A 24,324-nucleotide genomic window follows, 5' to 3' on the forward strand; every position below is an offset into this window, starting at 1 on the left:
CCGTAGTCAGCTGGGATAGGCTCCAGCTTGCCTGCGACCCTGTAGAAGGATAAAGCGGCTAGAGATAATGAGAGCATCCAGCCAGAGCAGAGTATACCTAACAACCTGTGTTTTCTCTCCCTCCCCCCCAATCTGTCCCTCTGAGTTACATGTCGGTCCTGGGATCGAGATGCTTACCTCTTCTGCCCTTCGGACCTGCTTGATCCATCCTGGTGCCCTGTGTCTGGTTGGAGTCTTATCGCATCGCTCCTGTGGAGGACGGCCCCATATGGACAGTTGAAAGTTACACCTGGAGGACGCTCTGGACAGTTACAGTAATGCTTTTATGGCTGAAGACTACAGTTGACTTGCTAACTTTAGGACTGCAGTTGTCATGAACAGTTTTGCACTCAAGTTTCCATCAATGAAGAGTTTATAACATCAGCAAAACTGACTTCATGTTAAAACTGTTAATGTTATAGTCATGCTGTCTGTTGTCGCCCAAATGAGGATGGGTTCCCTTTTGAGTCTGGCTCCTCTCGAGGGAGTTTTTCCTTGCCACCGTCGCCACAGGCGTGCTCATTGGGGATAAAATTACCTCATGTTTTAAGTCGTTCAAATTCTGTAAAGCTGCTTTGTGACAATGTTTATTGTTAAAAGCGCTATAAAAATAAACTTGAGATGAGATATATAATGTGTGTCTGTGTCTAAATTTATATATATATATATATATATATATACACACGTGGGTTGTTTTACAATCAGGGTACAAAGTTTGTGTCACAGGGGTCCAAAATTCAAATTGATTCAAACTGGTTCTTATACCAGTTTTTTAGTGAAGGACAAGTTAAAGAACAGATTTCAGGTAATTTTTTGACATATGTGTATGGTAGTTTTGTGTAATCTGCTATAAGACAAAGAAGATTAAGTGCAACTTTAAGCAGGGCTGGGAGAAACAAATGAAGTGATTCTCGGAGAGGACTTTTTTTTTGACAATTCAGAATCCACTACTTCCATAGTGCTTTTAAATATAAGGCTGTAAGCTTTGTGTTAGTTGTCTCTAATATTTATGTCCCAATATCTTGACCACATTTTAGGATGAAAATAATCATTTTAGATATGTTATTTTATATTGAAAAATTAGCTGTCTCGGAGAGGACATTTTTTTTTGACACAATTACATACTAATTTGATCAAAATAGTCTGAAAACTTACTGGCATTCAACATTAAAACTTAACTATGTTCCCAGTGATATGGAACCAAATATGTGTTTTATGGTATAAAGAATGATTTAAGTGCATCCCTTTTGGAGCTACCTGTGGTCAAAAAAGCACTTTTTCTAAATGACACGAGTAATTTTGCTAAATATGACATATATTGCCATACATTCACCAAAAATAATGCTATCACCAAATTTTTTTTTGCATGGTAAATAGAGCCATCACAGGGCTACAATAAACAACCAAGTTTATTTAGTCAAGCCTTTTGATATTGAAGATAATAAGTGTTAAATGTGATTTTTAGCTTGCGTACCCTGATTGTAAAATAACCCCTATACAAATAAACTTGACTTGACTTGAGATACACTACCGTTCAAAAGTTTGGGGTCACCCAGACAATTTTGTGTTTTCCATGAAAAGTCACACTTTTATTTACCACCATAAGTTGTAAAATGAATAGAAAATATAGTCAAGACATATTTTTCTGGCCATTTTGAGCATTTAATCGACCCCACAAATGTGATGCTCCAGAAACTCAATCTGCTCAAAGGAAGGTCAGTTTTATAGCTTCTCTAAAGAGCTCAACTGTTTTCAGCTGTGCTAACATGATTGTACAAGGGTTTTCTAATCATCCATTAGCCTTCTGAGGCAATGAGCAAACACATTGTACCATTAGAACACTGGAGTGATATGGCCCTTTTCCACTACCCTTTTTCAGCTCACTTCAGCTCGACATGGCTCGCGTTTCGACTACCTCAGAACAGCACGACTCAGCTCGCTTCAGCCTTACTCAGCACCCAAAACTCGCACAGTTTTGGAGTGGGGCTGAAGCGAGCCAAACCGAGCCGAGTGGGGCTAGGGGCGTGAGGAGACACTCCCCTGTGCACTGATTGGTGAGGAGGAGTGTCCTCACATACCCACACACGCCCCGCGAGCACGCTGGGATCTGTCAACACCGTAAACCCGGAAGAAGAAGAATTACGAATTACGAGAATTTCTGAAGCCTTATGCGCCTCGCCTCATCTATACGCTCTTGCCAGTATCTGTCCGCGTTGTCGGTGACAATAAGCCACAGCACCAAGACCAGCAACACTAACGACTCCATGTCCTCCATGTTTATTGTTTACTATCCGGGTCATGAGACTACTGCTTAAAAGCTCACTGATGTCACTGTTTGCGCCGCCTAACGACATCACGTGACGTCCACCCACTTTCGCTAACTCCACCCAATGTGTCCACCCACTTCCAGCCAGCACGGTTCAGCGCGGTTGTAGTCGAAATGCAACTCCAACAGCCCCACTCAGCCCAACTCAGCATGGCACGGCTCAGCCCGACTCAGCCGCGTTGGTAGTGGAAAAGCGGCATTAGGAATAGTCATGGAAGTTTTTTTTTATTTTCCAAGTAGTAGCACATTATTCCGGATCATACTGTACAGCTTGGACTTCAAAACAACCCATGCACACACTCCGGTGGTTGATATAATACGGTATATAGGACATGTCACGGATGACAGAAATATAATTAAAAAAAGGATACAAAATACAGAGTGGTTGAGGGATCCTTCAGGTTTCTGGGAACCATTATCTGTCAGGACCCGAAGGTGGAGACTCAAGGTTCGGTCTCACAACACCGATAACTATATAGTTACACTACCATTCAAAAGTTTGGGGTCACCCAGACAATTTTGCGTTTTCCATGAAAAGTCACACTTTTATTTACCACCATAAGTTGTAAAATGAATAGAAAATATAGTCGAGACATTTTTCTGAGCATTTAATCGACCCAACAAATGTGATGCTCCAGAAACTCAATCTGCTCAAAGGAAGGTCAGTTTTATAGCTTCTCTAAAGAGCTCAACTGTTTTCAGCTGTGCTAACATGATTGTACAAGGGTTTTCTAATCATCCATTAGCCTTCTGAGGCAATGAGCAAACACATTGTACCATTAGAACACTGGAGTGAGAGTTGCTGGAAATGGGCCTCTATTGAGGTATTTCACTCACGTGACCAAGTCATGTGACGCTGCCATTTTGGACGGCACGGCTCGAATCAGTTTGAATGCGAGGAAGGCGACAAATGAAAAACATAAAAGAAAAAGGAGCGAGATGCAGAAAACACCTTCACTATCCAGCGACGTAGGGCATTTACAGGGCGAGCAGAGGGAGAGGTATTTGCAAAAATTGAGGTTAGCAGGCTTAGAGAACGACGTTTACCTGCTTCCACCATTATTGTTCACTGACGTACGGAAGTACACGAAGCCCTCGTCTTTACCTGACTTCGGCCCACATGATCTGTATATCTATGTCGTTAAAAACCCATCGCCATACACAGGTATTGATCTGAAAGCGTATAAGAGTTTGGATGCCTACAAATATTTTGTGTCAGGCTGGGTAACATGCCTACATCAGCGGGTCGTCCCTGGAGCCGGTGGTCGCCATCTTATTACAGCTAAGGTTTGTTCACATTTTCATTTACTTTCGGTCCTCAGGATAAACAAAATGTTATTAAATGTCATTGAAATAACTTCTTAGTCTGTTGAGACATGACCCGTTATAAATTTGCTGTTACCAGGCAATGACCAAGAACTGTATTATTAGGGTCGGTGTCTGTGTTGTAGCAGTGTACTAGCAGCTAGCTGTTAGCACTAGCTAATGTCAACAACAGTAACTAGTATGTTACTGTAGCAATATTTACGTTCAGTCATTTGGATGACTGTTAAAACCTTTCAGTCTCAAGTTTTTCCTTTACTGGATTTACTAGTTTACTGAGCTAGCGCGCTCGGGCAAGCTGGGAGCCATCGCGCGCTCTCCGGCCGAGCCGGGAGCCATCGCGCGCTCGGCGGCCGAGCCGGGAGCCATCGCGCGCTAGCTCAGTAAACTAGTAAATCCAGTAAAGGAAAAACTTGAGACTGAAAGGTTTTAACAGTCATCCAAATGACTGAACGTAAATATTGCTACAGTAACATACTAGCTACTGTTGTTGACATTAGCTAGCTTGCCGTCCAAAATGGTGGACACCGGGGCGTCACGTGACCCTGTGACGTCAGGTGAAATACCTCAATACACCTATGGAGATATTGCACCAAAAACCAGACATTTGCAGCTAGAATAGTCATTTACCACATTAGCAATGTATAGAGTGGATTTCTGATTAGTTTAAAGTGATCTGCATTGAAAAGAACAGTGCTTTTCTTTCAAAAATAAGGACATTTCAAAGTGACCCCAAACTTTTGAACGGTAGTGTATATAAGTTAAACACAAATATAGACATTTATGTGATATGTAAACTTGTATAATGGTGGTATATTTGTGTCTACACTTGTCAGTTTCCTTATTTCGTGGTGAATGTTTTGAACCTCTGCCCTGCGCAGCTGTGGGGTTTGGGATGGCTCACGCGACCGGAAGTGCCCGGATGTGGCTGGATTTCTCCTTTCTCTCCTCCCTTTCCGAGGATCGTCACCGCCTCTTTCCATCTCTCCCAGCCTCCCGTGTTTCCGCTCTTGTTGTGCGAGGAAGAGAAATGGACACCAGCTGAACGTTAGAACTTTACAGGAGTTTGTTTCCAGCTTCGGTTTACCGCAACTTTTGTTTTGTGCGTGTTGGGACATGAGGCACGGAGTTTCTACATCAGAGCACAAACAGAGAAAGAGTTAAACACTCCGTCAGTCCCGCAGGAGTGTTTGGGCAGCGCTGTCGGGGTAAAGGAGCAGAAACTCGGGCTTTTCCCCGCTCTCCCCGGAAGCTGCGTTCAGGTGAGAGGAGTGAATGTTGCGCGCGCGCTGGTGTTCTGGCTGATGTTGCAGAGCGCGCGCTGGGATGTTAGTAACCGCTGGATCGGGCTGTGTTTATACACACTACCGTTCAAAAGTTTGGGGTCACTTTGAAATGTCCTTATTTTTGAAAGAAAAGCACTGTTCTTTTCAATGCAGATCACTTTAAACTAATCAGAAATCCACTCTATACATTGCTAATGTGGTAAATGACTATTCTAGCTGCAAATGTCTGGTTTTTGGTGCAATAGGTGTATAGAGGCCCATTTCCAGCAACTCTCACTCCAGTGTTCTAATGGTACAATGTGTTTGCTCATTGCCTCAGAAGGCTAATGGATGATTAGAAAACCCTTGTACAATCATGTTAGCACAGCTGAAAACAGTTGAGCTCTTTAGAGAAGCTATAAAACTGACCTTCCTTTGAGCAGATTGAGTTTCTGGAGCATCACATTTGTGGGGTCGATTAAATGCTCAGAAAAATGTCTTGACTATATGTTTTCTATTCGTTTTACAACTTATGGTGGTAAATAAAAGTGTGACTTTTTTTTCATGGAAAACACTAAATTGTCTGGGTGACCCCAAACTTCTGAACGGTGGTGTAGAACTGCATGGTTTTGTTTGCCGTGTTCCAGCTGCCCACGCGCTTCTGAACACTAACCCTGCGTTCCTCATGCATGATGCGCTGAGTTTCAGATTGCATCCACACACTGACAGTCTGCACTGCAGCTCAGAAACACTCTGTCCAACTTTTTTACACAGGAAAGGAGCAGACGCATGCTCTAATCCAGGGCTTTTCTAAGTGTGGGAGATGCTGCGTTCATGTGCTATGGGAATTATGGTAAATACCAAACGCCGACATGGAAAGCACACATGAACGCCCCCTCTCGTGGTATTTTCCACTGGGCAACTCGTAGAAAATTTTGATACACGAGTTGCCGAGATGAGATGAACTTTAACCTTTTCAACATGGCGGCGAGCGGTACAAGACACTTGAATGCTAAGCATTGTACGCTACTAAAGTTTTTTTTTTACTAGTACTAGTGGGTAGTTTTTGGTGTCTATGCAATGTTGCATCATTAACAAGTGTAATATAATACATTAGAAATCCGTTTCCTTTAAAAATGCGTTGTTATGGTTTGTTTTTACCTATCCAGAGCAGACGCTATTGCTAACGATAGCTAACTAACTATTGCTAACTTGAATCTGGTCCACCATCTTTAATTTGTCAACCACAACAAAAGCATGTGAACACAACACACTGGTAAATACCACTTCCCAACTGGAAAATATCATCTTCCCATAGCACATGAATGCAGGGAGAGGCCCCCCCTCAGAGAGTAAAGAAACAACAGCGCCCCCTACAATTTTTGTTGTTGCTCTACTTAATGTTCCATTCGTATTTAAAAAAAAAAAAGGTTGTTGTACACATTTTAATTTTTTTTCTTTTACACATTTTAAACATCTGTGCTTTTTGAAAAATCTTTTTTTTACACATTTAAAACATATGACCTGTATTAAAACTTTTTTTTACACATTTTAAACATCTGTGCTTTTTAAAACCTCTTTTTTACACGTTTTAAACATCTGTGCTTTTTTAAAACATCTTTTTTTTTACACATTTTAAACATCCGTGCCTTTTTTAAACCTTGTTTTACACGTTTTAAACATCTCCTTTTTTTAAAACATTTTACACATTTTAAACATCTGTGCTTTTTTAAAACCTATTTTACACATTTTAAACATCTGTGCTTTTTTAAAACATTTTACACATTTTAAACATCTGTGCTTTTTAAAAACCTCTTTTTTACACATTTTAAACATCTGTGCTTCTTTTAACCTTGTTTTATACATTTTAAACATCTGTGCTTTTTTTAAAACATCTTTTTTTACACATTTTAAACATCTGTGCTTTTTAAAACCTCTTTTTTACACGTTTTAAACATCTGTGCTTTTTTAAAACATCTTTTTTTTTACACATTTTAAACATCCGTGCCTTTTTTAAACCTTGTTTTACACGTTTTAAACATCTCCTTTTTTTAAAACATTTTACACATTTTAAACATCTGTGCTTTTTTAAAACCTATTTTACACATTTTAAACATCTGTGCTTTTTTAAAACATTTTACACATTTTAAACATCTGTGCTTTTTAAAAACCTCTTTTTTACACATTTTAAACATCTGTGCTTCTTTTAACCTTGTTTTATACATTTTAAACATCTGTGCTTTTTTTAAAACATCTTTTTTTTACACATTTTAAACATCTGTGCTTTTTTTAAAAAAAACATCTTGTTTTACACATTTTAAACAACTGTGCTTTTTTTCTTGCTGTGAGGCGACAGAGCTAACCACTACACCACTGTGCCACCGAATCTAAAATATTCGTTTTATTTTTGTTTATCACACAACTCCATACAATATAGTGGCATGCAAAAGTTTGGGCACCCTTACTGAAAATGTCTTTTACTGTGAATAGTTAAGTGAGCAGGAGATGAACTGATCACCAAAAGGCATAAAGGTAAAGACGAGACATTTCTTTTCAGCGTTTTCTGCAAGATTTGTGTATTATTTTTGTTTTGTACAATTGGAGACTGAAAAAAGAAAAGGAACACCATGTGAAAGTTTGGGCACCCCAATACATTTGAGTTCTCAGGTAACTTTTACCAAGGTTCCAGTCCTTAATTAGCTTATTGAGCTGTGGCTTGTTCAAATTCTTCGTTAGGAAAGGTCAGATGATGCAGATTTCAAAGCTGTATAAATTCTCTGACTCCTCAAACTTGTCCCTAAAATCAACAGCCATGGGCTCCTCTAAGCAACTCCGTCGCATTCTGAATAATAAAATAATTGATGCTCACAAAGCAGGAGAAGGCTACAAGAACATAGCAAAGTGTTTTCAGGTAGCCGTTTCCTCAGATTGTAATGTTATTAAGAAATGGCAGTTAATCAGTTTTTGAATCATGGATTGAAATGGATCGATAGATCAGGGATTGATTAATCATCACACCTCTATCATGTATGACTCGATTTCGTGGAATAACTGTTAATTGTCTTTGTCTATTGTCTTTTGTTTTGCTTTGTTATATTGTACAGCCTTTGTGTTGGTATTATAATAAGTATTATTATGCATAATTTGCATCTCAAAACTTGTTACAGAAAAGTTTTCTGATGTCACTTACAATAGAATAGAATAGTGATGAATCAAAATGGAAAAAAATAAAGGATGATATATCTCTTATCAAACAAAGTCGTCTTTGGTCACAAAATACGATAGGGGTTCCCAAAATCTTTGCTCAAACAATCTCCTAATTGGACACTGCGTGTTTTCTATGACCACTTTCCATTTTACGTTCATGTCATTAACGTGTAACGTATGTGAGTTTTACCGGGATCAGATTACACGATATTGTTCTCTTTCACCATGGTCACCATGTCAGATTAGGCAATCATAGTGCCATAAATTCTTTCCTTGGATATAAAGATCTTGGTCGTGAGACTGGCAACACTACAAGTTTGACCCCAGCCAGTAATCGTTCAGGGCGGCATGGTGGTGTAGTGGTTAGCGCTGTCGCCTCACAGCAAGAAGGTCCTGGGTTCGAGCCCCGTGGCCGGCGAGGGCCTTTCTGTGTGGAGTTTGCATGTTCTCCCCGTGTCCGCGTGGGTTTCCTCCGGGTGCTCCGGTTTCCCCCACAGTCCAAAGACATGCAGGTTAGGTTAACTGGTGACTCTAAATTGACCGTAGGTGTGAATGTGAGTGTGAATGGTTGTCTGTGTCTATGTGTCAGCCCTGTGATGACCTGGCGATTTGTCCAGGGTGTACCCCGCCTTTCGCCCGTAGTCAGCTGGGACAGGCTCCAGCTTGCCTGCGACCCTGTAGAAGGATAAAGCGGCTAGAGATAATGAGATGAGATGAGTAATCGTTCAGGTCCTTGTGTGTCGTCAGGGAGAAGGCTCAAGAAATTGTCAATCATGGCTACAGAAGTAACATCAAGTCAAGGAAGGTGTGGTAGGATTTGTCAAACTAAGCGAGAAAAAAAAAGGCTGAATTCTGGTTGGATATTTCACAACTCTTCATGGTAGAATTGGTGGAGTTCAATTAAATTTTTTTTTTCTTGGCATGGACTCGACTTATAAGCACGGTCCATATATTTTCGATAGGGTTGAAGTCAGGACTTGTTTTAAGCTTAATGTTAGCCTGCTTTATCCTCCACAACCAGCTCTGATGCGTGTTTGGGTTCATTGTCCTGTTGTAATGCCCAAGTCCCAAGTCATGTTCGAGTTTCTAATGGTTTATGCTGAAGAATTCTGAGGTCGTCCTCCTTCTTAATTAATCCATCCACTTTGTGCAATGAACCAGTTCCACTGGCAGCAAAACAGCCCCAGAGCATGATGATCCTACCACCACCACCAGCTGGTACAGTGTCCCTCTGTACATGGTGGTCATTGTGGGCAAACAACTCAATCTTTGTCTCATCTAACCATACAGCTTTCCTCCAGAAGGCTTTTTCTTTGTCCGTGTGGTCAGCTTCAAACTTTAAGCTTGAAGGTGTCAATTTTGCAGCAGGGGGTTATTTCTTGGACAGCAGCCTCTTGGTCCACAATGATCTGAACTGTAGACAGTGATCCATCAGCTTCCAGTTCATGGCAGGGCTATGCCATGGTGGTTCCCAGGTTGTTCCTGACCATCCAAACCAATTTCCTTTCAGCTGAGGGTGACAATTTTTGGGTTTTCTTGAAGCAAAGTGGCTTGGCAAAGTGACTACACCTCACAATAACTTGGATACAATTGTTTGAACTGATCTTGGAATTTGCAGTTGTTTAGAAATGGATCTAAGAGACATTCCGGAGTTGTGCGTATCTGCGATCCTCTTTCTCAGATCTGCACTGAGCTCCTTGGACTTTCCCATTTTGCTGTGTGTTGGTCAATCCAATGAGTGCTGTAAACAAACCCTTTTTATGAGAAGCTACCAGCTGTAGTCAATCATGATCACTAACAGGAAGTTAAGAGACCTTGGCCTTGGCAAGATAAGAAACATTTTGGAAGTTTCAGCACCTCTGAATTAATAATCTAAGTGAGCGTATTATGTATAACTTTGATCCTGTGTTGATTTCAGAAAACCCAAAGAAAATTAAAACTTGTGCACCAAATTCTAGTCTGTTTTTTAAAGATATTTTTTTGGGCTTTTTTCACCTCTATTGCACAGGACAGGAAATGAGTGGAAGAGGGAGACGGGGAGGGATCGGGAAATGACCTCGGGTCGGAACCGAACCCGGGTCCCCGGATCCATGGCATGGCGCCTGAGCCACAATGCCCCAAGTCTGTTTTTTTTTTATTAAAGATGTATGCTGTACAATCATTCTGCCACAGAATAAGAACAGTTCAAAAAAATTACTGAAAGCCCAAATATTGCCATGATATTCATATCACTGTATGTAAACTTCTGAGCACAACTGTATGTCACACTATAAGTCCTGTTCATCATTCCCGATGTTCATGTTTGGGCCAGACTCTCTGGAAATTTGTCGGCCATGACAAAATCGTGTCAAAATCAGGCTGAACCCGTGTAGTCTGATCCCAGCATTAAAAACCAAAGGAATACTCCTCGCACTGGTTTATCAGTCTAGTGAGAAGAGTGACCTTAGATTGCTTGACACAGCTTTACAAAAAGTCAGGATGTCTTTGAAGGCGCACATCTCTTTCTGCCATCGTGGCCAGCTTCCAATGAGACACAATGAATAAAACACAAAGAGGAGTCCATCCGTCCATTATCTCTAGCCACTTTATCCTGTTCTACAGGGTCGCAGGCGAGCTGGAGCCTATCCCAGCTGACTACGGGCGAAAGGCGGGGTTCACCCTGGACAAGTCGCCAGGTCATCACAGGGCTGACACATAGACACAGACAACCATTCACACTCACATTCACACCTACGGTCAATTTAGAGTCACCAGTTAACCTAACCTGCATGTCTTTGGACTGTGGGGGAAACCGGAGCACCCGGAGAAAACCCACGCGGACACGGGGAGAACATGCAAACTCCACACAGAAAGGCCCTTGCCGGCTGCTGGGCTTGAATCCAGGACCTTCTTGCTGTGTGGCGACAGTGCTAACCACTACACCACCGTATAAAGAAGCCGAGGAGTCTGGATTATACCTGAGATGTGACTTTAGGTGTGTGTGAAGAAGCAGCAGCAGCATACGAGCTGGGTACGCCATGACCTAATGGTTAGAGAAGCAGCAGTGGGACCAAACGGTTGCTGATTCGATTCCCTAGACCACCAGGAATGGCTGAAGTGCGCTTGAACAAGGCACCTTTGTTGTACATCGCTCTGGATAAGAGCATCTGCTAAATGAGAGCTGCTGTTCATGGACTTGTGTACATCTGAAGGTGTGAACAAGACTTCACAATGTTTAGCGTTAAACCCGCTGAGGACCTCTATTTCTCTCAAAATCTTACGCTGTCCTTGTAACTGAGCCAGAGGCGGCACGGTGGTGTAGTGGTCATCACTGTCACCTCACAGCAAGAAGATTCTGGGTTCAAACCTCACAGTTAAACTTTTTGTGCAGAGTTTGCATGTTCATCTCGTGCCTGCGTGGGTTTCCTTCTACAGTCCAAAGACATGCAGATTAGATCAGCTGGCTGCTCTAAAGTGCCCAGAGGTTTGAATGTAGGTGTGAATGGTTGTTCAAAGGTGAAAACTTACCCTGCAACCCTGACAGGTATGGAATAAATAGTTTTCACATGACGTCACAGAGTCGGGGATTCCCTAGTGGCGGCCATCTTGCGGGTCAAGCTTACCGTACGGGTGACTGAGCACACATTGTAACGCGCGAGTACAAAGTCTTCAAAAGAACCCAAGCAGGCTATTTAAAGCTAGCAATGGTGCACACCTGTTGTATTCACGGCTGTCGTAATAGGTCAAATGATGAAGTCAAGCAGAGCTTTTATGGAGTAGGGTATTAGGCAGAAAAAGAAATTTACCAGTCAAAAATAATATTTTATATAATCCTGATAAGCGCCGCAGGTGCGAAGATGAGCGCTGCAGGCGCGAAGTCCCTCTAGGGGGGTCTGGGGGCATGCCCCCCCAGAAAATTTTTGAAATTTAGACTTAATTTCCTGCATTCTAGGACATTTTCAGGGTGAAATGGCGTGTAATTTTTGATCAGAAATATTGCATATTTTTACTTTGTATTTTTTTCAGTTTCACTCCTGAATGTATCAGATGTATGTATGGTGTTTGATTTGGTAACAAAAGTGAAAAGAAAATAAACAACAATGAATTGTATATAATCTTTTGATCTAGTTACAGTATTTAATAAAAAAAAAAAACCAACAGTATTCTATTTTACCATACCCCAATGAAACCCCCTTGTTAATCAATGTATCACACATACCTTTTCTGTCTTTTTGTGGAAAAACGAATCAGTTTTTGTCACATTCAATTTGGGGCGTTTGTTGGGATTCATCTTGATCCAGAAGAGTGAGTCAGCAAAAAAAAATGTGGTTCTCCCGCCAAGAAAGAGGAAACTACAACGCAGGGTGTTTGGCAATTTTCGACCAATCAGAATTCGCGATTTATTCAGTCCGCATGTTACAAGATTCAGTGCGGGCCAAAATGGCGGAAACGATGAAATATTCTGATTTTTCATTTCAAGTTTTCAGTATTTTTCGTATTAAACTGTGTTTCTTACGATTTGTAAATGATGGCGGAACCACACACGGACTGGCCATCGGGAGTAGCGGGAGTTTTCCCAGTGGGCCGGTGGTTCAGTGTGGGCCAGCGGAGAAAAAAAAAAAAACAGTTGCGCGCTGGCCTTTAATATGATAAGCAATGTTAACAGTTTCTTTAACAAACTGTTAACATTGCTTATCATATTAAAGGCCAGCGCGCAACTGTAATAAGCAATGTTAACAGTTTGTTAAAGAAACTGTTAACATTGCTTATCATATTAAAGGCCAGCGCGCAACTGTTTTGTTTTTTTTTTTTTTCTCCGCCGGCCCACGCTGAACCACCAGCCCACCGGGAAAACTCCCGCTACTCCCGATGGCCAGTCCGTGTGTGGGCGGAACATAACTGGATTTATCGGACGACATGTGGGAGTATTCATGTGCGAAAATTTTCGGCATTATCGTCCGTTTCAGTATCCGTCTGTGTGTATACTTGCCCGTTGAAATCGGCAATCACCCGTCAAATTTACGGGTGGACGGGTCTCTGCCTAATACCTTATTATGGAGTTCCCACTGTACGGGAGCACGAAGGCGAGCAAACAAAGAAACTCAGCATACAAAGGAGAAATCTATGGCTTGTGAGAATCAACCGCAAGGATTATCAGCCTTCCAAACACAGCAAGGTCTGCTCCGATCATTTTATAAGTGGTAAGTTGTTTAAATAAACAAGCAATTGTTTAAGTTTGTTTTTGGAAACCAAAACATTGTGTGAACACTCTCTGGAGAATGCCTAACTGGAACCGCTGAGTGTACGTTTACATTGTAATGTACACTTAATATCGCCCGTTTGTCACGTTTCTATTTGAAACTTGTCACTTCACTCACGCAAGGGTCATTTTTGAAAAACATTTTAGGTCTATTCTGTATGATTTGATTTGTGTTTGGGATGCAAACAGCGCGCCTTTTGGCGGATGCCGCCTGAATCGCGCAGATCCGATTTTTTTTTTTTTTTTTTGGGGGGGGCGTTGGAGTGTCTGATTATAATTTCAAAGTAAATTCTGTATTAAAATTACTAAATAAACAAATCCGTTACAGTCCATGAAACAGAAAGTATAAGGATGAGAAAAAAAACAGTTTAAATCGGAAAGCTGCGCACATTTGCGCAGCCCGAGCGGTGTGCAGGACTGTGCAAATGTGCGCAGCTTTGTGATTTAAACTGTTTTTTTCTCATCCTTATACTTCCTGTTTCATGGACTGTAACGGATTTGCTTATTTAGTAATTTTAATACAGAATTTACTTTGAAATTATAATCAGACACTCCAACGCCCCCCCCTTAAAAAAAAAATCGGATCTGCGCGATTCAGCCGTGAAAAAGGCGGCATCCGACAAAAGGCGCGCTGTGAATATATAAAGTTGTATATATCAGACAGCCTTTAAAGTTTGATGAAGTCAGTTTCAGGCTTTGGAGCAGGCTTTGGCAGTTTCAGGCTTTGGCAGCCCTGCATAGTCACTTGAAAATGCATCTTTGTCCACTTCGTAGGGGTCAATTCCCCCAATCAAGGCCAGTTTGGCTGCATACCGTTGTCGTGAGATGTCGTCTAATGTATCTATATACTTCTGTTTGCTTGATTTTGCCGACATTGATCTTTATTTTAGAAAACTGACTATATAACTTCATAAATTCGTCCGAGATAACGTAGCCGGTAGTGGCGATGGTCCGTTTTGTTTGCCCCACAAGATGGCGGCTGGAGGGCGTTCCCCGGAATGCCGTGACGTCAGTGAAAACTATCTATATAGATAATTCTTTGTTTGCAACCACGTGCTTGCGTCATTGACCGCCGCCATGTTGGAGAATATACAATCTACATATAATATATGTACACAGTGGTAAGAGTACAGACTGGAAGGTAAAGAGGAGTTACATTTAGAAGCTTGTAATCATTTCTCAAATCTATTTTTAAAAAAAACAATCGTTTTAACGGCTTCAAAAGACATGTGTCTAACACACTCCTGTATAACATATTTAGGGGTAAAAGAGCCCTCACCGGGCGAGGAGGCTGCAGTATTCGAGGTCGTGGATTGACATGAATCTTGTTCGATTGACACTGTGATCGTTTGGGAAGATTCTTCAATCATTTTGCATTTCTTTCTGCGCTCCGTAAGCCTAGCATTCCGAGCTACCGCTTTAGTAGCTACCATCTTTGATTTTGTTGTAGCCCATATTTTGCGTCGGAGCCCAGTCTGGATCCGTAAAATTGTACAGATCAGCTGGTTTCCTTCATGGAAAGAAAACGCAAAATAAAAGCAGCGTCGTGAAAAATTCTTTACAGTTCTCTTTGAAATGAAATAATCGTAGAAGCCTTTGATTGTCGGATCACACACTCGATGATCGCGGCGAGTTTCTGCACGACCAGGCTATTAAACCATCCAATATTTCTTATATATTGCTATCTTTCATTAATAACTGGTTCGTAGCATTTACCATTGATAAAATGTTCACTGCAGACTCGTGTGGTGGATTTTGCATTCTCATCGCTTCGATCATCCTGGTTTATGTTGGACAGCCATTGACGTCTACGCTCCATCGACAACGCTCTTGTTTTTTCTCCTTGATTTATTTATAATTACTGGAATTGTAAAGAACTTATAAGTACCCTCGTCTCAAATAGAGTTGCGCCCAATTCAATTACAGCACAAAGAGTCGGCATAGCGAAGAAACAAAAGGAATTCTTGAGCGTAACAACCTCTCGAGCATATCTTCTATAGTCAATGTGCGCCACGTGAGTTTGTGTATCTCCTCCAACATGGCCCACTTCCAGTTCAAAGCCTCATGTATAATTGGCGATGACATCATGTACAAATGAAGAATGGATGGATGGATAGAGGGATGGTCTTTAGTCCATGATGTAGTGAACCAGGCTCATGATGTATTTATTGACGGTGTTCAAAGCACTTCTGTGAGTCACTCTGGATAATGGCGTCTACCAAATGCCTTAAAGGGGAACTGAAGTCATTTTTAAACTTGCTTTATTTCTTAATTAACGTGTTATTCAATTACGCTTTTGGTTTTATTAACCTTGTATCGTGACTTGTATTGGCATATTATATTACACTTATCGGCCTTTTCGGTTTTTAGCCATGTTGAATATAGTTCGTTTGGTCCACAGCAGGCGTCGCTTATCCGCACGATCTTCACGAGACTTGTGCGAGACTTCAAATGTGAAGTGTCAGCGCCGCCATTTTGAAAACTGTTTACACATGGCCAGATCGCCATATCATTCCAATTTAGATTAATTTCAAGATTTGCCAGCTTCATCAGTGATGGAGATTATTCCATACGACTTCGAACCAATGTGGAGTAGAGAAGAGTTGGAAAGACGACAGGATAAGGACGAGTCTGTCGCGCTGGTATTTACGTCATTACTGTCGCACAGTTAAAACGTGCCAGATCAGGCGGCTGGTGGGTTTTCAAAATATTAAATACATGCATGTATTTTTGTGATAAATACATATTATACTGAGCGCATTTCCCACATAATCCTCACTAAGGTTTCGGACAGCACTACAAAATGGCGTCCCCACTATACAGTGTCCTATATTGAGGTATTTCACCCACGTGACCAAGTCACGTGACGCAGCCATTTTGGACGGCACGCTTAAGTCCTTCAGTGCAAGGCGGTATGAGATGGTGGAGACCTTTGCACATTTTAACAAGAAAGTAAGCTGTGATTCGTGTTAAATTGGATCTGTCTTTTATCACAAACACTGTACCCAGCCTTGGTATGGAGCCCTGTTTATTTATTTCTGTGTCCCGTTTCTTTCTAGCCTTTGTTATTGCGTTTTATGTCTGTCTGCTACATGCAACCCTAGACAAATTAACACTGCCTTGTTTCACTGCTCAGATGGGTTAACAAACACTGACCCATTTACTTTTTGCTATATATTTTATCAAAATTGCGTTAACTGATAAACTAACCTGAAATGAAATGATCACTGCAAAGTCTGGAGTACTCTGTTGGCTCCCAATCCTGTCTCTTCACAGCTGCAATCCATTTGGCCGTCTTGTCTGGGTCAGTAGGAAACCGGTAGTGATGTCGGTCGCGAACGATCCGGTTCAAAGAGCCGGCTCTTTGAAGTGAACGACAGGAGCCGGCTCTTCGGTGGGAGCCGAGTTGGGGAGCCGAATTACGCTACGTTCACACTGCAAGGCTTAATGCTCAATTCCGATTTTTTTGTGAAATCCGATTTTTTTGTGAGGTCGTTCACATTAACAAATATATGCGACTTGTATGTGATCCTCAGTATGAACGAAAGGCGACCTAAAAGTGTTCCGCATGCGCATTGCAGGATACGACGACGTCACACGCAGTGAGCATGGCCAGTGTTTACGGAAGTAAAACCGCCCGGTTGCGGTATGACCCATCCAATCTAGCTTGAATAGCTGCATCCCCCCAAATGGAAATCAGCTCCCTAACCTCTGCGTCCTTCCATTGAGAAGATTCAGAACCTTCACAGCCCGAAGCGTCCCTCGCATTGATGTCATGCGCAGGGGCGCAGATACATTTTTTGAACTGGGAGGGACAAAAAACTGGGGGGGGGGACAAAGCTGCCAGCAAACCAACCCCAACCCCAATATGCCTGTCAAACTTGTTGTTAGTAACCATAGCAACCAAGCTCGAGCTCGCAACCTGTGCAGTCTGCGCAGCTCAACCAACCGAATATCAGTCTGTTTTGTTTTATGTGAGTTGTTGCAACTATGTATGTACTGCTATGCACCTCAATAAACCGAATGGTAATTAGTCTTTTGATTTTTCCGTGAGGTTTGCCTTATGCAAAGAAAGACAGCATAGACGTTTTTTCCTCCCTATAAGTGGGGGGGACCGAACGAGGTGAATTTAAATCTGGGTGGGACGAGTCCCACCCTCTATCTGCGCCCGTGATTATGCGCCATGTTGTTGTAACTTTTTTGAGAGACCCGCCGCCTACTTCAGCGCAGAATAGTGACGTTTGTGGCTTGTTGATGACGTGTAAGTCGGATGAATGCGACCTGGCGGTTCAGACTGAAGTCGCATATGAAAAGAGCGGATAGGAATCGGAATTAGGACCACATATCCAAACGGCCTGGGTCGGATTTGAAAAAATCGGATCTGTGTCGTTCATATTGTCAATAAAAGATCGGATACAGGTCACATATGGGCGAAAAGATCGGATTTGAGTCACTTCAGCCTGCAGTGTGAACGTAGCCTTAGTTTTTTGTCCTTAGGTGCCTCAGAGAGCGAGACTTTCACAAAAAAAGTTGCTGTCTGATTGCGTCTTTGTGTGGTCTATTACCATTCAAAGGAAAAAAAAGTAGCATGGTGTACGCCTACTTTTTTTGGTTGGGGGGGTTGATGTCATTCACAGCTGCGAAAATACGAAAATTGGTGTAATGCTTAAAGCTGTGGAGCGCAGGGGAGAGGAGTCTGTGAGGCACCTGAGGAGGGGAAAATCAGCTGTGTATTTTATATTGGTAATATAACAGTTTTGCATTATGTTTGTGAGAAAATAATTTATTAATTGGTAAGTAAGTTTTATTTCTATAGCTAGAACATTGTTACACTGCTATAGACCCTTTTCACGTGACGTCACGACAAACGCGGCCGCCATTTTGGACATGTACTACCAGTAGTTTACCACAGCCAGCATTGAGGAACGGCAGCAAAGAAAGTGTTTATTTTCAGCAAGACTTCTATCATGCCACTATATTGTTGTGCACCTGGGTGTAGTAACCATCAACAAACAAGGCAAGGGTTTATCATTTTATCGGATCCCGACGGAGAAGATGGATAGCGGCCATTAACAGGAAAGATTGGCAGCCCTCGGCATACCAACGCTTGTGTAGTGACCACTTTGTTGGAGGTAAGACGAATAAAATTAGCCAGAGAAGGCATTACACTGCTGTTAACATTCTGTGGCGGCGAGTGTGTAACCAAATAGGCTAAAATAACCCATTGTAACCTCTTTGTTCTTCTGTAGTAGCTATTAGCTAACGACATTAGCTAGCGTTGTGTTCCTTTGCTGTTGGTAGACTGTAGGACAGATCAGAGGCAGTGTCCTACAAACAGCGCTTAATTTGAGGGGGAGCAAGCCGGAGTGCGCTCCGGAACCTCGGGCGTTGGCTCCGGCAGCTATTTACACTGGATCCGGTGATCCGACACCTCTTTTGACTATGTAACAAAAAAAAACAAAAAAACAAATAATTAAATAAAAAAATGCAAGTTTATTTAGGTTAATGTCTGATTTTGATATCTGTCTTGTTGGTGATTTCTCTCATGAAACGACATCCACAAAATATCTGCAGATGAACTTAATTTGCAGTGTTATTACAAAACATGCCCCGAAGCGCAGCGCCGCGCCCCCCTCCCCCCCCTCTTTTTTTCCACACCGGAGCCGCTCATCCTCTGCGCTCTGGGACCTCCCACTTTACAAATTAAGCACTGCCTACAAATAAGTGTTCAAAACAAGAGGAACATGTATTTGTCTCTTAAATCCAGGCCGTTCCCTGTAATCTGTAACAACGGTTGGAGAAAGTAATGGCAAATAGTGAGTGCACAAACCATAGAAGGTAAACTGTACACAGCGCCAGGGCAGTGTGATGGTATGTCTACTTTTAGATTGTGTTAGCTTATCAATGAACACACTCGTCACTCGACGAGTTTCACGTCTTTACGACGGATACTTAAATGTGTGTTAGGTATTATTGTTGCAGTCTAAGCAGTCATTGTAGCAGCTAGATGAGCGAGAACCGAAAGGGTCTGTGCCATAAACCGTTATTTCTGTACGGCGTTGCTAATGTGTCGTTACTGTTGTTATTTCTCCCTCTGCTCGCCCTGTAAATGCCCTACGTCGCTGGATAGCGAAGGTGTTTTCTGCATCTCGCTCCTTTTTCTTGCATGTTCTCCGTTTGTCGCCTTCCTCGCATTCAAACCAATTCGAGCCGAAGTCCGCTACATGTCCAAAATGGTGGTCGCGTTTACGAAGGTCACGTGACTGAAAAGGGTCTATACTTTACAAAGCTTTACAATGGCTACAAAAACTAAAAAATAAAATGGGAAAACATCCTATTGATAAATTATAAATAATAATGTAATTAATTAACTAGTTAATTGCAGCAATTAAATAAAAAATAAAATCTCAGGAGCCGTTTGGGAGCCGAAAGAGCCGGCTCCTTATAGTAAGAAGAGCCAAAAGAGCCGGCTTCCGAAAAAGAGCCGAAATTCCCATCACTAGAAACCGGTAAAAGGAGCGTCCTGCACGCTGTCCCTGTCTGTTGTGGCAGCCCACAGCACAACAAGCAAACACCATGGTTATTTATAGACCGCTTACTGACAAATTAATCGATTCTAGGTGTCTGTAACGTTTTTTTTTTTCAAGCTGGTTCTCCCTCTCTGTCTGCAGCGTTAGTATGTAGCTTGATGTTCAAAATGGCGGACACCGGGGCGTCACGTGACCCTGTGACGTCAGGTGAAATACCTCAATAGTGAGTAGGGAGCGATTTCGGACACAGGGAAAACTTCCGGCTTGATTACATCAGCATTCGAAAGAGGGCACCCGCGTCTTTTGACAACGTTGGCAGATGTCGGTCACTTTGATTTCCGCTGTACGTTTTACTTCCGTCCTACGATGTCTCGCACAGGTCTCAACGAATCTCGTTTACGGCCGTTGCTTTGACATATGGACTGATATATTACAGAGCATATTTCAAACACTCAGAACTTGCTGTAGCAGTGACAAAATAGCGATCAAAAATGCGTTGATATTTAATAAAATGAGAGAAATAGAATTTTGATGATAAAAAAAAAAGTGTTTTCACTTCTCCTTTAAATGTAAATGACCGTGCAAGTCAGATTTTACACACGGGTAGTGAGTCAATAGATCACAAGCCACTAGATTTGGTCTCGGGTTCGATAAAGTTGCTGCAGTGGGCTAAAAATTCACTAAATATAGCGACAAAGACTCTAAGTCCACAACACTGATTGTATCAGGAAGTGACTGCGGAGGGAGAGGGGGGTTAATGACACATGAGTCATGAGTTCAGTTTCAAGAGATTTTTGGCACAAATTATTATCAGTACAGCGTACAGTCCATAAAAGAGAAGGCCATAAATCCTCATGTCAAATCCTTCCTCTCGACCTTTGAGGAAACATTTTTAGACATGATCAGATCCATTCAAGTTATTTCGGGATGCACCAATCTCACTTCTTCCTCTTGAAAAACCAGGCCAATGTCGGAACTCGCTGATACTCGGGGACGACTCGTGTGTGCCAGCAGGGCTAATTCCACCTGTCCGTTAAAGATAAAGGCATCAGTACGGTATCTGGTTTCGTTTTTGGCATCCACAGCTGATAAGTATCTGTAGCTGGATTGATTTAAGATTTCCACCTAGGGCTGCGTACCGGTACTGTGTACCAGTACTGTACCGTGAAAATCGATTCGGTACAGGTCCAAAATACCGGATCATGAAGTACCGGTACTGTACACCAAGTATATGCTTATTTTGTGACCGAAGATGCGTAAATCCTACCACAAAGACCAAAATTTAGCACTGGAAAAGACGTAAAATGCTGCGCCGAAACTTGAAATCAGAGCCATCTTTGATTTGAGATCCTCTCGCCACAGTCTCACGAGACATTGTGAGAGCTTGGCTGATCCAGCGTTCTGATTGGTCAAAAAGACTCAAAAGCAGGTCAGCCATTTTTCCTTTGCTGGCGTTGGCAGCCTTTGTTGCTTTGTGTAATTTTGCCGCGCAAGTTAAAGGCCGCAGACTGCGCGTAGTCTGTAGTACTCTAGTGTAGTCACTTCTCGCTGTGAGACAACTTATGACTTTTTGTCCCAAGTTAACTATAGAGTGAGACTGAGGGGGTGACTAAGAAGTGAAGTAGGAAACCTAGTTATGTTCGGTTTTCTTTGAATAAAGATACTGACAAGTTGTCAACAGTTTATAATGTTTCTGTCATTATTGAAGAAGTTCAGAAGAATTTGTCAAATTGTTCAGGTACAGGTCCGGACCTGTACCTTAACCTCTGTACTGGTACCTGTACCTGATGTTACATTTAGGTACGCAGCCCTATTTCCACCAATTAATATGAAATACAGTCATGGTCGGAGATTAAAGGAACAGTCCACCGTATTTCCATAATGAAATATGCTCTTATCTGAATTGAGACGAGCTGCTCCGTACTTCTCCGAGCTTTGCGCGACCTCCCAGTCAGTCAGACGCAGTCGGACGCGCTGTCACTCCTGTTAGCAATGTAGCTAGGCTCAGTATGGCCAATGGTATTTTTTGAGGCTGTAGTTAGATGCGACCAAACTCTTCCGTGTTTTTCCTGTTTACATAGGTTTATATGACCAGTGACATGAAACAAGTTCAGTTACACAAATTGAAACGTAGCGATTTTCTATGCTATGGAAAGTCCGCACTATAATGACAGGCGTACTAACACCTTCTGCGCGCTTCGGCAGCGCATTGATATCTGAGCTCCGTATCAATGCGCTGCCGAAGCGCGCAGAAGGTGTTAGTACGCCTGTCATTATAGTGCGCACTTTCCATAGCATAGAAAATCGCTACGTTTCAATTTGTGTAACTGAACTTGTTTCATGTCACTGGTCATATAAACCTATGTAAACAGGAAAAACGTGGAAGAGTTTGGTCGCATCTAACTACAGCCCCAAAAAATACTGTTGGCCATACTGAGCCTAGCTACATTTGCTAACAGGAGTGACAGCGCATCTGACTGACTGGGAGGTCGCGCAAAGCTCGGAGAGGTACGGAGCAGCTCGTCTCAATTCAGATAAGAGCATATTTCATTATGGAAATACGGTGGATTGTTCCGTTAAGCGCACGTTGTCCAGTGAAAGTACACATTTACCCAAAAGGTCAGAAGACACCACTATCGAACAAATATCATCTGAAACATTCGTATGCCTGAGTTTCAATGTAAATAACTGTTTCTTTACCACCACATCTCGCAAAAATGTTGTGGGTTCAGAAAAGACCTAAATCACTTCCCTGTGATGTCACTTATCAGGGGGCGTGGCTTTTCTGATCGACAAAATACCTCATCTGTTCAACACAAACGTGACTGCATATGTACAGAGCAATGTTTAATACAAGTTGTCACATCCACGTGTGTTTGTGCTTGGTGTGCTTTGAACTATCACTCACGTCCATGCGCATTCGCGGTCAAAGCAGCACACACCTCACGGACTAATTACAAGGCACCTGTTCCTGATCAGAGGGCAATCACGGCGCGTGCATATAAGGGCTCGGAATGCAAGAGGGGAACCGTCAGGGTCTTCTAGGCGTTCAGAGAAGCCCAAACATATCAGCATTTCAAATATTACTTGTAATTTCTTTCATTCTTTCATAATTTCATGATAATTATTCTCTTCTAATTCTAATTTGGCCTCATTTGTTACTGTCCTGAAAACATTAAAATCAAGTTATCCAATGAGATTTTTTTTGTTTGTTGTCTGTAGGCTGAGAAGAGTTTAGAGCTGCTCACTCATTGGTTAGGACTTTATTGCCAGGACAGAACGCCATGGTAGTGTGTGTTTATGTAGGAAGTGACAGATGATTTAATTAACCAATCAGATTTTGAGTCATAGTAGGAGGGACCAAAAATTTATCGCCCTAGGCCTTCTCGAAGGCCAACGTGAGCTTAACCGTGAGTCGACACAATCAGCGCGGCAGTGAAATAAGATTATGTCCGCAGCTATGGCAGAGGAGATTGACGTGGCTAGCTTAATAGTGTTGCCATTTTCAGGTTGGGCTTTCACGGAGAAACAATTTACAATACAAAAGGGAAGATCAACTCCAGCACTGGACCTAACAGAAAAGGGGAAAACTGTTGAAAGGCATTTCAAAATCGACAATTATCAGCATTACCCGTGGATGACTGGCTGTCCAAAAAAACCCAAAAACTGACAGGCTGTATTGCTGGAGTTGCCTACTTTTTTTTTTAACGGACAATCGTGCGTCTGGGCTTATGCTAATAAAGCAGTCAAGCCAGTGCTACGGAGGGCAAGTATCACAGGCTAACGACCGAGAAACGAAGCTTTCTGTCTCCAGACTCTTCTTCCACGCTGCACGTTCGCTACAGTATTTTTCACTCAGACTTAAGTATTCATTTCCCTTATGTAATTTACTTAGGTACTTTTAAAAATCAATAATATTGACAGCTACACACAACGGAGTGACCTGGCACCCTGCCGCTAATCCCTTGCAAAATCCTTTGGCCTGTTGCTTTTTTGGTGTCTGGCCAAGTTTTGGCTGAGCTCAAGTCGCAGCTCTAACAGTAACGGTTCGCCACTGCGGAACGCATACAGACTTTGGGAAGTAATGCTCTCCGTGCTTACGACCTGACCTTACTGAGCCTTTTGTCTTCCTGGTTTTTGACTCCCATTTGTATTTTGGATTCGGCTCTTGTCCCTGCTTTGTCTAGTCTGCTTGTGCCTCGCGTGACCTTTGCCTGTCTTCTCGTTTTGATTCCGACTTACGTTTTGGATTACACGTATGTCTGCATGTTGTTTTTACAATAAACTCTTCCTGCACTTACATCCGTCTCCCACCACTTTACCGACACAAGTAAAGCGACTCAAGTTAGCAGCCAGTAAAGTTTAGTCAGTTGTGATAACCACCATGATGCTTTA

The 24,324-nt window shown here is 42.2% G+C and overlaps 1 protein-coding gene across 1 annotated transcript in view; it reads left to right on the forward strand.

Moving 5' to 3' along the window:
- Positions 1–4,657: 4,657 nt before the first annotated feature.
- Positions 4,658–24,324, forward strand: part of tspan9b (tetraspanin 9b) — a 141,323-nt gene continuing 121,656 nt past the window's right edge. The window contains exon 1 of the mRNA XM_060903698.1: positions 4,658–4,950. The gene's annotated coding sequence lies outside the window, so the exon portion shown is untranslated. The remainder of the gene's footprint in view (positions 4,951–24,324) is intronic.

This window comes from Neoarius graeffei, chromosome 21 (assembly GCF_027579695.1).
Source record: "Neoarius graeffei isolate fNeoGra1 chromosome 21, fNeoGra1.pri, whole genome shotgun sequence".
Lineage (NCBI taxonomy): Eukaryota > Metazoa > Chordata > Actinopteri > Siluriformes > Ariidae > Neoarius > Neoarius graeffei.